Source organism: Micromys minutus (assembly GCF_963924665.1).
Source record: "Micromys minutus genome assembly, chromosome: 18".
NCBI classification, from domain to species: domain Eukaryota; kingdom Metazoa; phylum Chordata; class Mammalia; order Rodentia; family Muridae; genus Micromys; species Micromys minutus.
In genome coordinates this window covers 17,116,584-17,131,368 of record NC_137953.1, presented here as the reverse complement: position 1 = coordinate 17,131,368, position 14,785 = coordinate 17,116,584, and the positions used below count along the sequence as shown (strand labels likewise).

The following is a 14,785-nucleotide window of genomic DNA, read 5'->3' as shown; positions in this document are numbered from 1 at the left end:
TGAGAGCACAGCAAGTAATAAAGAATGCCTATGGTTCCACTCCTATTACAATGTCTTTGTTGCCAAGCATCCATTGATGAAATTATGGGGTGTAACCTATGATCAGATGACTAGAGAAGAAAAGATTAGGGTCTGTTTTGATGATGGTTCTGCACACTATGCACGCCCCACCCAGAAGCGGTGTAAAGCCTCTTTCTACAGCCTCTTTCTAGAACAAGCATGGAGGACAAAAGCGAGGGAAAATCTTCATCATAGGTACAACTTCAAGCAGTACACGTGGTTATACATTTTTCTTGAAAGGAGAAATGGCAAGATGGGCGATTGCTTACTGATTCATGAGGCTCTAATCAGTAAATTGGCTGGAAACTGCCTTTAGAATATACTGAAAACATGATTCTAGTAAATTCTTTTTTTTCTAGTGCTTAGCACTGTTCCTGACACAAATCAGGTGTTGATGGATATTGCATTTGGATTGAAGATGGATTATTTCTTTTGTGCATAGTATATTAATGATTCAACATAATTCAACTAGTGCCTGTTAAGCCCTCCATTTTGAGGCTTTAGAAATGACCACAGATAACACTATAGAATGATTTTAATTAAAAGCAGTATCACAGGTCTCTAATAATGGTATGAACAGAGACTTAGGAATTAAACAAGTGATGGGATCTGCATGTTTGGGGAAGTATCTTAGAGTTCTTCCAGGAGCAGTAGTATCACTGTTGTATTAGATTAATGAGAAGTAGAATAAATTCTTAGTATGGTATAATATTCAAATTACTGGGTTCTACATTATTAAAACAATTTATGGATAAGCATTAGGATGTAAGGTGGAAACATCCAGAAAACTAATACAATATACATCTGTATAACATCATAACCATTTTAGAAATACTTGAGTTTATGATATTAAATCATTACATATTGGAATGACCTTTCACTTAGAGAGTCTCTAATTGGTATGGCTAACATGTGGCTTGTTTCATAATATAGTTACTTTGATTTGAATTTTGTTGGAAGACTATCGAGACTTATAGTATAGTAAATAAAGTAGTTGTGTTATACCCATAGACGGTTACAGAAGTTATCACAGTCCTTCATTTCAAACTTTATTAGAGAGTCACAGTAAGAAATACAACACACTATTTGCATAAAACTTGACACAGATCAGTGGAATAAAATAAAAGATCCAGACGTTAGGTCATGTGGTTGTAGCCACCAATCTCTGACAAAGATTCCAACAATGCACTGGGGAAGAGTCAGCCTCTTTTATGTCCACCTGTGAGATAGCTAATCTAGAGCCCTGTCTCACATCTTGCACAAAAATGAATTCCAAGTGTCTTAAAGTCATTAACATAAGACCTGAATCTCTGGAACTATTAAAGAAAAAAGTAGGGGAACGCCCTAACATAGAGAAATAGGCAATGGCTTTCTAAATCAGACTCCAGTTGCTCAGGAAATAAGGTCAACACTTGACAACTGGAACCTCACGAAATTAAACAGCTTCGGCACAGCAAAGGAAAGAGTGGATAAAGTGAAAAGTCAGTCTACAGAATGGGAGAATAATCTTGGCCAGCTATACATCTGACAGAGCATTATTATCTGAAATATATAAAAAAACTAAAGAACAAAAGTTAAATAAGAAATCCAATTAATAAATGGGCCAATGAAGTACACAATGAACTCATACAGCTCAATAAATACATAAATAACTCAATTTGAAAATAGAAAGAGAGACGCTGGTAGTGGTGCTGTGAAGATGGAGTTTCCCAGAGGAAATGACAATTACCTGACAATCACTGGGCCCTCGAACCCTTTCCTGTCAGGGGCGAGACATTCCATACCCCAAGCTTGGGCGGTGAGGAATTTGAAATACCACCTATCTCCTTGGACTCTGACTCCTCATTGGCTGTCTCAGATGTGGTTGGCCACTTTGATGACCTGGCAGACCCCTCTTCTTCACAGGACGGCAGCTTTTCAACTCAATACAAGGTCCAGACATTGGATATGTGGGCATGGCTTGATGGAGCAGGGCGGGGGGTGGGGCTTCTGAGTAGGGGCTTGACTATGGACCAGGACCATTCTATAGGAACTCAGTTTAGTGCCAACTCACCTGTTACAATTGATGTACCAATGACAGACATGGTATCTGGCTTAATGGAACACAGCCAATTGACCACTATTGATCAGTCAGTACAGAGTTCTCAACTTGGTCTGAGTTTGGGTGACCATCTTGCCACCTGCCCAGTCACCTGAGGATAGTATTTCAACTACTCCTTCACCTACCAATTCACTCCATGAGGATGGTGTTGATGATTTCCGGAGGCAGCTTCCTGCCCAGAAGACCGTGGTAGTGGAAACAGGGGAAAAGCAAAAGGCTCTCAAGAAGAGAAAAAAGAAAGACTCTAATGAACCTCAGAAACCAGTCTCTGCAAATGCACTATTCTTTTGAGATAGGCAGGCTGACATCAAAGGATAGAACCCAAATACAACCTTTGGTGAGGTTTCAAAGGTTTCAAAGAGGCTTCCATGTGGGACAGTCTTGGAGAAGAGCAAAAAACAAAAACCGAAGCTGCCAAGAAAGTGTATCTCAAGGCACTAGCTGCTTATAAAGACAACCAGGATTGTCAGGCTACTGTAGAAACAGTGGAATTAGATTCCATGCCAGTCAGACTTCTTCACCATCTCCTGTGATTACTGGTGACCCAGCATTTCCAGCACCAGCCTCAACAGAGTCCCCTGCTTTGTCTCCTTGCATTGTAGTTTTCACCTTCTGTGGCAAACCAGGCATGTTCTGGGCCTGGAGGTCAGCCTAGTATTACCAAATTGATTATTACCAAACAGATGTTGCCTTCTTACCATGTCTCATGGGGGAGTGGTCACTGTTATCCCAGCCATCCTGGACCTCAAGCTGTTCTACAGAGCAGTAGTGATAAAACCTCTATGGTATTGGTACAGAGACAGTAAGGTAGATCAATGGAATAGAAGACCCAGAAATGAACCTACACATCTATGGTCAGTTGATTTTTGACAAAGGAGCTAAAAGCTATCCAGTTGAAAAAAGAAAGCATTTCAGCAAATGGTGTTGGTTCACCTGGCGATCAGCATATAGAAGAATGCAAATTGATCCATTCTTAGTTTCCTGTACAAAGCTCAAGTCCAAGTGGACCAAGTACCTCCACATAAAACCAGATACACTCACTGATAGAAAGGAAAGAGAGGAAGAGCCTCCAACACATGGTCCCTGGGGGGAAATTTCCTGAACAGAACACCAATGGTTTATGCTTTAAGATCAACAGTCGATAAATGGGACCTCATAAAATTGCAAATCTTCTGTACGGCAAAGGACACTGTCATTCAGACAAAATAGCAGCCAACAGATTGGAAATTTTTTTTAACCAATCCTACATCTGATAAAAGGCTAGTATCCAATATATTCAAAGAAGTCAAGAAGTTAGACTCCAGAGAATCAAATAACCCTATTAAAAATTGGGGACAAAGCTGAATAAAAATTCTCAACTGAGGAATACCAAATGGCTGAGAAGTACCTAAAGAAATGTTCAACAGTCTTAGTTGTCAGGAAAATGCAAATCAGAATGTTGCTGAGATTCTACCTTAGTCAGAGTGGTTAAGGTGAAAAACTCAGGTGGCAGCAGGTACTGGCAAGGATGTGGAGAAAGAGGAACACTGCTCCATTGTTGGTGGGATTGCAAGCTGGTACAACCACTCTGAAAATCAATCTGGCAGTTCCTCAGAAAATTGGACACTGTACTACCTGAGGACCCAGCTATACCATTCTTGGGCATATACCCAAAAGATGCTCCAACATATAACAGAGACACATGCTCCACTATGTTTTTAGTAGCCTTTATTTATGATAGCCAGAAGCTGGAAATAACCCAGGTGTCCTTCAGCAGAGGACTGGATACAGAAAATGTACATTTACACAACGGAGTACTACTCAGCTATTCAAAACAATGACTTCATGAAATTCTTAGGCAAGTGGATGGAACTAGAAACTATCATCTTGAGTGAGGTAACCCAATCACAAAAAAAAAAGAAGAAAAATCCATGTTATTCACTCACTGCTAAGTGGATATTAGCCCCAAAGCTCAGACGACCCAAGACACAGTTCGCAGACCACATGAAGCTCAAGAAGGACAACCAAATTGCGTATACTTCAGTCCTTCTTAGCAGGAAAGCAAAAATAGTCACAGGAGGAAATACGGAGACAAAGTTTGGATAAATATGTAGACAACATTTGGGGCAGAGACTGAAAGAAAGGCCATCCAGAGACGGCCCAATTTGGGGACCCAGCCCATACACAGCCACCATACCCAGACAGTATAGCTGATGCCGAGAAGTGCATGCTGACAAGAGCCTGGTATAGCTGACAGACTCTGCCAGAGCATGAGAAACATATAGGCGGATGCTCACAGCCAATCACTGAACTGAGAATGGGGTCCCCAGTGGAGGAGTTGGAGAAAGAATTGAAGGAGCTGAAGGGGTTCACAGCCCCATAAGAACAATACCAACCAACCAGAGTTCCCAGGGACTAAACCACCATCCGAAGGCTGGATGCCCTACTCTAGGGAGGTGGGAAGTGGTAGGTCAACACTCTCATAGAAACAGGGGGAGGGTGGATGGGATAGGTGTATGAAGGGGAAATGGGGAGTGCGGATAACATTTGAAGTGTAAATGTAAAAATCCAATTAAAAAAACTAAAAAAATTTTAATTGGGGGAGGGGGAGTTGGAATGGGAGGAACAAACAGGGAAGGGGAGGAAAGTTGGGTCAAGAAAGGGCACACAGGGAGGGATAGCTGAAACCAAGGACCATTTGGGGGAATAGAGTGAAACAATACAGAAGTTTACACTTTATTTAATATTTTATCTCTGAGGTAATTTTCTAAAGAACTATTTGTCTAAGAATAAACACTTGCAGAGTTAATTGGTCCAGAGTATGGATGTATATATGTGTATGTGTCTCTGCATATTTGCTTACATAAAGCCTCTTTGTGTTTCCTTTCCTTCCTATCTGGTTCACAGAGAGTTAACCAGCCTAGCAAGAAAGGCTTCTGGCTGGCTCACCAGAGAAAGGAGCACTAGCAATAAATCCTTTTACTTAATTCCCTTCCGCTAAACAGCCTGTGTCTATCGCCAGATATCAGTGCGTTTTAAAGCACAAATAATAAAGAGTTAATAAAGTTAAGTTTGCAGTGCTTAGCAAAGCGCAGAACAGTAAGAGTTAAGTTTCCCTGGTGCTTATTTAAGCATGAAGAGTTAAATAAATCTCAGAGGATGCTAAATAAATCACAGAGAAAAGAGGCCAGCGCTTTTTAACCATAGAATAAGCAAGAACGTTTTCAGGATTTTTGGGGGAAGTTGTCAGCAAGCATTCAGTATTGTTAGAGAGCTGGAAGGCCAGAAACCATCTTTCAGACTAAGTCCAGAGACTATTAGTCTTTAAAGCTGTCTAATCCTGTGTCCCACTTCAACTCGTTCCAGGAAGGGTGGGTAAAATGAAGTGAAAATATATAGGCACATAAAAATTTCATATAAGACTCAATGAGTACTTAATGAGTACTTAAAAACTGGAAAGTTTGAACTCATTTTTATGGCTCCATAGAAATTATAATTATGAACCAGAATTAAAACTACAATCAGATATTTAAACTGTTCTTGATTACTTAGAGTAAATTAAAATATTTTCAAAAAAACAGCTTTAAAAAGTCGCTATCAGCAATGATCATCTTTTAAATAACCTCAGCATCAAGGGAACATTTATGATATAAAGTAAAAAGGAGAGACTAAGAGAATTTCTACCTATGGAATTATCAATTTATGATGATCAATCTATGGAATTATCAATTAAGTACAATGAACTTAAGAACTCTATACTTCTTGGCAGCAGAAATGATGTCAAAAGAATGGATAAGTGTAATACTACAAATTCTCTTTAAATCAAATGAAAAATCTTACTTTGCTACTTTAACTATTAAACAGTTTAAGAAAAATATGCTTTTTAGGGAAAACAAACATTGGTACTGCACCAGCACCTTACAACCATCCTCATGACCTCCGACTTCTGTGACTCCCAGGAATGCACACATGCAAGCCCCAAACTAACACATGTAAATAAAAATAAATAAATCATTTTAAAAACAAGACAAAAAGTACCCTTTTAAAAAAAATCTGGTGGCATACTTTCTGCACGTTTTTCAGCATAATGATTATTCGGTTATCAATGCTGATTTGTACCAAAGGAGTAATCGTGGGATAGGCATACATCACAAACTTCTGAACAGTCAGAATGACTGGGTCATACATCCACAACAGGACTGAGGAGAATGAGATGATGAGGTCCACCCAGGACCACAAAGAAAACCACCAGCAGCAAGATGGTCTGCGTGGCCCTTTTCTCAGGGGACACTCTCAGCTTGTTGATGCTATGAAGATGTTTGCATTGCCTGTGATGTCTGCACAAGATAATCACCATGTATACACTTGTGGTCAGCATGACTCCTACGAGAAACACATCTCTGGAGGTTAAAATCACTGTTAAAATCAATCCCCTGCTGATGGAGTTCTTGGGGAAGAGTGAGCAGGACTGAGTGACCCTCATCTGGTAGTTCTCTCTCTCGTTGGCCTAAGCACCAACATAGAAGATCCGGTTACTGCTGAATGACAGATTGAAAGACCAAAAATAGAAGAATAGATCATGTATTTTTTTTTTTTTTTAGTTTATGTTTAAATTTTGCCAGCAAAGAGGAACTGGGACTGACAGTGACAGCCTGGACCACACTCAGGTGGCAGGTGATGCAGACAGAGAGGCCCCTCATCACCCTGCTTATGTAAAAAGTTGCCTTACATTTGAAGTCATTCTCAATGTTTAGTGGCTCAAATAAGTCTGTAAGCCGAATGTCCCCTCCACTGAGGAACATCTTTATGTGAGCGAAAGTCAGTTGACAGAAGATCAGGTCCGTGGGCTTAGATCCGTGACATCGGATTATGATAGTGTAGAAAAAAAGAATAAATATATTGGCCTAGGGCTCCAATTCCAGCTTGAAAATAAAGGACACTATTTAATGAAATAATAATTGGAAAGTATATTCATCTTAAGACCATAGAGGAAGCTTATTTCATATATCTGGAAAAAATATTAGATATATCAAACTTAGGATTCACTGGTCAGTACGTCTGTATTATTTTTTTAGCTACTTATTCTTGATCACCCTGTCTCTAACTTTTGATGTTCCATATGGGCATCATTTTCTACATTTCTATATCTCTCTCTATGTATATCCTCTCTATATAGAATATTATAGAAAATACATGCATTCCCAGTCACATCTACATAGAATGCACACTTTATGCACCTGTATTGCACCTGAGCCTCATGCCTTAGAAATCCAGTCCAGTTGATTTAAACCACCCTGTTTCATAGTTAGCACCTATAGCAATCGTGAGGAGGACAGAACATTAATCACATTTGTACAATTGAACAAAAATTCCAGTATTTTATTCATCAAAATCTCTCTCAATTCATCTGTCTCTATGGTTTTTTCCCCCAAGAAATCTTACATCCCTCAGATCTGGAATTAAATACATGGATACAGTTGGAGACCATTAAGTATCTCCACACACTGTTGATTGTTTAATTATTAGTTACGGTTATGAATGGCTGTAGATGTCTCCCAGTTTAGTTCTCATCCCATTTAAGCCTTTTGTGAGACTCTACTTGAGGCTTAAAGAACTAACTGCCAGTTCAACACAAACTAGTGTTTCTTTTCTTTTGGGGAGAAGGGGAGGTAGATCCCTAACAGTATGATTCCTTATGGCTTTGCAGCCATCCACGTTGTGATTTTACCTGTCTACCTCCTTCTGTATTTATCTCCCTCCCTCTTTTGTAAGGATCCTCCATCCATTTTCTCATTTACCCACCAGATCAATTATTCTGCTACTCCTCAGTATTACCTTGCTCCCAGAGTCTCCCGTATTTGTGTCCCTCTCCTCCCTAAGGCGGCCCCTTCTTAGATCCCAGTATCCTACGATCCCCCTTTACCCTCTTCCCACCTTCTCTCTCCCGTTCCTAAGGTGCCACTCTTTTCCCATTTCCCCATCAGATTATTTGTACCCTTCTATTGCTTGTCCCTTCTCCCTTGTTAACTAGCACCCCACCCCATCCTTGCAATGATCCCATCTTATTTTCCTGGTTTCCATGGTCTCTACAGGCTACATAATCGCATCTGAAGATGTGTAGCTGGAAGCCTCCAACACAGAGAACATGCGATGCTAAGACAAACACCATTCTCATCACATTATGACAAACACGAACTCACCAAAGATGACCAGATAGTGATTCTGTTTTAGAGTTGCTGTTTTAAAAGACATTCCCTCCCATGAGCGATAAACAATGTTCCCAGCATTATCATACATCATTAACACCCACAGACTTTTTACAGTTTATCCCAACAGTCTTACCTTTGGTGCCTATATTAGTTATTTGGCCTGATTACCAAAGTCATTATTTTATCAAATTAATTCAGTACTTTAAAATCAGTTTGTGATAGATAAATAGAAAACTATCACATTTACTCAGATTATTGTGTAAAAAAAAAAAGAATACCCAATTATACTTTGAGGTTCACTATTATATTCTACATATACAATATAATGGATACATGTATGTATAGAAATAATGCAGAAGTTAGTGATGAGATCACCCTCAAATCTCTCCAAGAATATAAAGCCATATGTCGTACATTTTTGTATTTACATAACTTTTGCTTATTCTAGTAAAGGAATCAATTCATTCTAATTGCCAGAGCCCAACATCTGGTTCTTCCACTGATGTAAACTTACAGTAGCTGCACTGTGATGTTCTGGGTTTTTTTTTTTTGTTTGTTTGTTTGTTTGTTTTTGGTTTTTGTTCTTTTAAGCTCCCAAATAGGAGCTGAAGAGATAGCTTACTGTCAAGAATACTTTTGCTCTTGCAGAGGACCCGGGATTGATTTTTTCAGCAATGACCTGGTGGCCCATAACTATAACTCTGGTTCCAGGGCATCCATTTTTTCTGATCCAGGCATGCAAGTGGTGCACAGACATACAGGCAGGAAGTACACCCAGATACAAAATAAAATAACTAAAAGCTCCAGGATCATGTTTTATTCAAGTGTTGGTCTCCAAACTCTGAGAACTGTAGTCCAGTTCCCACTTTATAGCTGAAAATGTTCAAACCATATGTGTATAATCATTTATTATCTATTTGTTATTTATTATACATCTGTAATTTATAAATATAGCACATGTATTATATACTGTATAAAAAGATAACACAAGATAAAAGACTGTGATCTAAAATGTTTTTTCTTATCCCAAAGTTATGCACTTCAACCTTTCTACTTCATATCCATTGCTTTATAAATGTTTATCACATACAGAAAATGATGCATCTTCTAATTCATCAAGTGGGACCTTTCTCTGCAGCTCACTGGACCAGTAAAGACTATAGTTACTATGGCTACAAACTGAGTTGTTAGCATATGCATGCACTAAGAAAAGTCATTTGTTTTATTTGACTGTAATGCTAGAGCCTTAACTGAGACACACAAGCCCTCTGTCTCTGACTAGTGTTTGCTTGTGTGTTTGTTTTACGCTGATGCAGACTTGACTTTGCTATACAGCCCAGGATGTTCTCAAATTTATGTTCCTTTTACTTCTGCCTCCTGAGTGCTGACGCTACTGGTGTTCACACCAATCTGGGTTGTTTAATTAAGATTCAAGCATTTGTCAGACATTTTTATTTGATGACACTGAAAGATCCACGACAGAAGAGTCACGAGATTTATACTAATAGGATGCTAACCAGAGAGTCATAGAGTATAAAGAAAACATCACAGAGAGAGTCTACAAAGTAATACAGTTCCAAGAAGAACTGGACCCACTGTGACACACTGGACTGTCACTGACATTGCAGTCTGTAGGTCGGGGCTGCTCAGGCAGATGTGAGAATACTGGAGCAGATTCAGAGCACACACTGGGGGTACAGTCATCGCTGTTTCAGGCTTCACCATTAGTGTAGGTTGTAAAATTTGGTTGTAATAAAACCCAAAGTGTGCCCATAAACACTGATGATAATGAAGAATCCATCACTATTAAATTGACCCAGACCAAAAGATTAAGCAGCCTGAATGTCTGAAGAGACCTGCAACAAGAGACCAAGAGCTGCTCTTCCTGTAGTTCTACATTCTTCCAAAATAAATAAATAAATAAATAAAACATTTTACCCCTTCATTATATCAATACTTGACTTTAGAACAGTCTTGTTTGCTCAATTTCTGGTGATCTTTGTCTTCTGCTTTGTGAAGACTTAATAATATAAGGAACATACAAACATAGTCCATCAAAGGCTTCATTATCATTTTAAGATTTACCATATTTAGTAAGCAATAATCAAAAAGCGGTACGACTGATTGATCAGAGGTGAGTATGTTACTCTCAGGTGACAAGATACACGTTGCTGACTGATGTACTGTCCACTGTCAGCAGCAGGAAAAAGTCCTCAGAAATCTCAAGAGATGAAGACCTTAGCCACCCAAGCTACTTTCGTGGAGTCTTTAGGGAATATATAAAGACAGCATGAATAAATCCTGATTGCTTATTAATTAGGTATTAATTCATAGCTATTACCTGACCCTCTTAAATAAGTTAAATGAATGCATGAATTATTCTTTGGAAACTGAGCTTAGTGCAGGTGGAACCAAACGCACCAGAAGCGAACTGGAATATTACACTCAGGTTACAAGCCAGTTCCCCTGAGATGAGGCAGCAGCCATATTGCTGCAGACGCTTGTTAATATTTGTTATATATTCCTACCTTAAGTTTCATGAAAATACATATCGCCAGTTTTGACAAAAGTAGTGGAATAAGAAAATACAAAATACTAATCAAATAACTCAATATTGTAAATGTAGTCCTGCAAACCAATAAATGTCTGACCTTCGTTTTTCACCCTCTGTTATTTTAAGTGTTTTGTGACAGGGGTGGAAAGCTAACACAGCTGCCACTAGCTAGGTAGAATCCTGTTTGTGAAATTATTAGTGTCCATACTCAGGGTGATCCACAGTCAGATATACCGGTTAAAATTGCCCATCTGGGGTTACTTTTGCATATATATCAGTGTATATCCACTGTAAAAAAGGTGATGGGTTCCATAACATTTTCATTCAGTACATAATACCCACTGGTTATTCACGCTATTAGCCTTTCCTGCCTCTACCCATACTTCTGCTAGACCCCTGTATTTTCCCCAACAGTCCCCTTCTATGGTCATGTCTATAATATCCTCATACCATATGAGGTGAAATCTATGCTATTTATAAATCACTACACTGACATTTAGATGTCTACAAGAGTCTGTTGTGTTTGCTTTCACTACAGTACAGCTCAAAGTAAAATTCTAAACAGAAAATTCTCTAAACTTATTACAGAATCCTGTTCCCAGTCTACCACCGACTTGCTCCCACTGTAATGAAAAGATAAAGAAACACTCACCAGCTGGGCCTCTGATAAACCTCCTTATAGAATGAGGCCCTAAGAAGTAATTATAAGGAAGAAATGTCATCAGCTCACCTCCCTCTAGACCCATAATCATCATGTCATTTGGAGAAGGCAGTTCTGACTTTGAGGCTGTTACAAAGTGGTACCATCAAATGGAGAAGTGAACCTCCTGATTCCAGGAGAATGGTAGAATAGGAAGAACAGCTGAGCTCTGGGTTTCCCAAGTGTGAACTATTCTCTCCAGGCCACACCTGTCTGTGTGAACTAACTGATCCCAGTCCTTGTGAACAAAACCAAAGCAACAATAACATTTCCTTGAACAGAAATAGAAAGATAGTTCAGATTCCCCACGGTATTCTTTCTGCTTGCAAAACATTCCTGGTAGCCTCCACACTTACTTCAGGGTCTTATCTAGAAACTGATAACAGTCATGCAAAAATTACAAAAATATCATCTCCTCCAAACACACTTAGGAGAGGTGATCTTTCTTACAGAGAGCACAGTGGTGAGGTAATGACACTTTTTTATTGGTAGAGATGGGACCGTGGGGCTGGGATGTAGCTCAATTAGTAGAGTGCACGCCTCTATAAGCACAAAGTAGAAATGTTTGGGTTTGAAACCCAGCACCACATAATAATAATTACTGTATGTATTACCACATATAGTAATGTACACATATGTTACTACACTCAGGAAGTAGTGGAGGGAGGATCAGAAATCCAAGACTGTTCTTTGCTACAGTTTAAGGCTTCTGGCAGCTCATGCTGCATTTCTCCACCAAGAGATAGAAAACTTCCCTCCTCCGTAGTTTAGACAAAAGCCCCCAGGCTCCTTTGATGGACTGTTCTTCCATGCCTATTCTTTCGCCAGCTCTGGGGATTATGTTAACAGGGTTGTTTGTATCACACACTCAGATAAAGAGCTGACACATGTCTCTTGTTTTTGACACATAACTGTCACTGACTCTCTTTTTATAATTTATCATAAAGTTTGCTTCAGTTCTAATTATAACTATCACCTTGGTTATTCTCTTAATTCAATCCATTTTATTTTTCAATGGTTTGGGCAGACAAGATGGACCAGTGAGGCAAAGGCATCCCACATGATGCCCTCACCAAGCCTTATCACATGCATTCAATCCCAAGGACCCGCATGGTAAAAGGAGAGAACTCCACAAGTGGCTCTCTAACCTCCATGTATACAATGTGGCACGAAAGTGAACACTCAATAAATAAATAGTAAAAAAAACAAAACAACAAAAACAGCAACTTTCATTTTGTAAACCTACATGTCTTCCATTAGGTTCCATCAGAATAAAGTAGAAAGAGGCTGAGGAACGAGAAATACATAATTAGCATTGTGACAGAAATTTATGATTGTTTTTATTTAAATGCTTATCTTTTCGGGAAATTTCATGAGTACTGCATTTACAAAATTTCTCCTAGAAAAGGACATGACTTTGAGAGAAAGAAAGGGTTGGTGAGGGAAAGTCAGGAGAATTCGGAAGGGTGACAAGGTAGAAATTACATAAAATAAAATTAACACAAAGAATTGATGAATAGAAGTATGAGGGTTTGGAAAAATAGTCAAGATTAAGAAGCCCTTAGCCAAACGTAAATAATGGTAAGACCCAACTTCAGAAAATTAGACCTGAAAGGGAAACCATTACAACAGAGACCAATGAGTTTAAGAAAATTATAAAGGCACGCCTTTAAGATATATATTCTACTATTGAAAATATACCTTTGCTTATACCACAGCTCATCTTAAGGCTTCTTCTAGGACACACCTATTTGCATTTACTCAGAAGATCCTTTGTGCTACCTCAACTAACCCACTGTAGTCCCAGAGTTCCCATATCTTCCACCAGGGTCTAGCTTGGTGAGTACCCCTGACCTTCTTATCCAAACCTTTTCTTCAACCTACCAGATTTAGCCTGGGTCCCATAACCAGTGCACCAGCTCAGTCTGGCTTTCCCTGTCTTCCCTGCAAGGGAGCTGTAAGCTTGGACCAGTATCTATCTGTTCCTTACTCATCTGCCAAACCACAGGACTCTGTTACATCATGTCAAGCCTTTCCACTAAGACCAATTATAGAAGAAAAGACTACGAGAGTTTGGTCTAGAATGCTTTAAGTGGAATTTAATGGGCCATCCTATTAGAACCATGGAATTCAATAGTACTGAGAGCAACTTGAACAATGGAGTCCCCCAGATTAAGAGATTTCAGAAAAGATAGATATTAAGAAGTAGCCTAGAGATTATTGTGATATTTTAGCAAAGAATATGGTTTGTTTCTGCCTTTGTCCTAAGAATCTGCTTTAGGCTAGATTGAAAAGTCTTGGATTGATGCCTTTGGAAAGGAGATTTCAAGACATCCTAGTATTGACTGAATCAGGTTGTTATAAGTGATGACTCTGATGAAGACCTACAATGAAAATGAGGAAATTGGGCAATGACAAGTATGAAATGTAGAGTTTGAGAAGAAAAAGGAGCATCGGCACGTGTAATGTTGGAGCCAAGCCAACGTTCGAAGAGATGAGACATTTAATGAAAACCCTGATACTAAATGGAATAAAATGAAATAAAGGGAGTGGCAAGATCCCACCCAGAAAACTCCTTCAATCAGTGAAAGGAAAAGACCAAAGGGATTTCTTATGCCAAAACAATAACAGAAAGATTTACAGAAGTCATGGTAAGGAGGATAGGTTCTACACCCTAAAACAAAAGAAATTGACAGCTATGGACACCTCATTCTGGATTTAGAGTTAATAGCAACATGGGAATGAAGTTGTGTAATTTTACTCTATAGTTAAGGAAAGCCACTGAGGCTATACATGGGATCGGGAAGTCCCTACATTGGAGCCCCCAAGATGCCATTGTGTGAACCAATGGGAGTAAAATCTAGATTATATTGGAGAACCCAAGATATTAGAGATGCCAGATCCACTGGATACCGGCCAAAGAGAGCTGGAGACAGGTGTGGCGTCAGCCCAAGATAAATTAGTACTTTACAGTTAGCAAAGCTGAAGTATAACAAACCATGCAATAGATTCTTTAACATTAGACATGGGGATGCAAGATTTGAACTTTGCACAATTTGGTTTCAGTATTTTCTCAATATGCCCCATTTTCTCCCACTTGGAATGGTAATACATATTCTGTGCGATTGTTTGTTGTAAGTATGCTTTTTGTTTTTCTTTTTACATGAATTAGAAAGAATATA

General features: G+C 39.0%; 2 pseudogenes across 2 annotated transcripts; one reads left to right on the top strand and one right to left on the bottom strand.

Moving 5' to 3' along the window:
• Positions 1-1,759: 1,759 nt before the first annotated feature.
• On the top strand, positions 1,760-6,092 carry LOC308432413 (TOX high mobility group box family member 4-like; annotated as a pseudogene). The gene is made up of 2 exons: positions 1,760-2,963; positions 6,028-6,092. The product of its transcript is annotated as a TOX high mobility group box family member 4-like (transcript).
• A 59-nt stretch (positions 6,093-6,151) lies between these two features.
• On the bottom strand, positions 6,152-10,053 carry LOC308432412 (vomeronasal type-1 receptor 100-like; annotated as a pseudogene). The gene is made up of 2 exons: positions 9,971-10,053; positions 6,152-7,079 (listed from the first exon to the last, which is right to left on the bottom strand). The product of its transcript is annotated as a vomeronasal type-1 receptor 100-like (transcript).
• Positions 10,054-14,785: the final 4,732 nt, after the last annotated feature.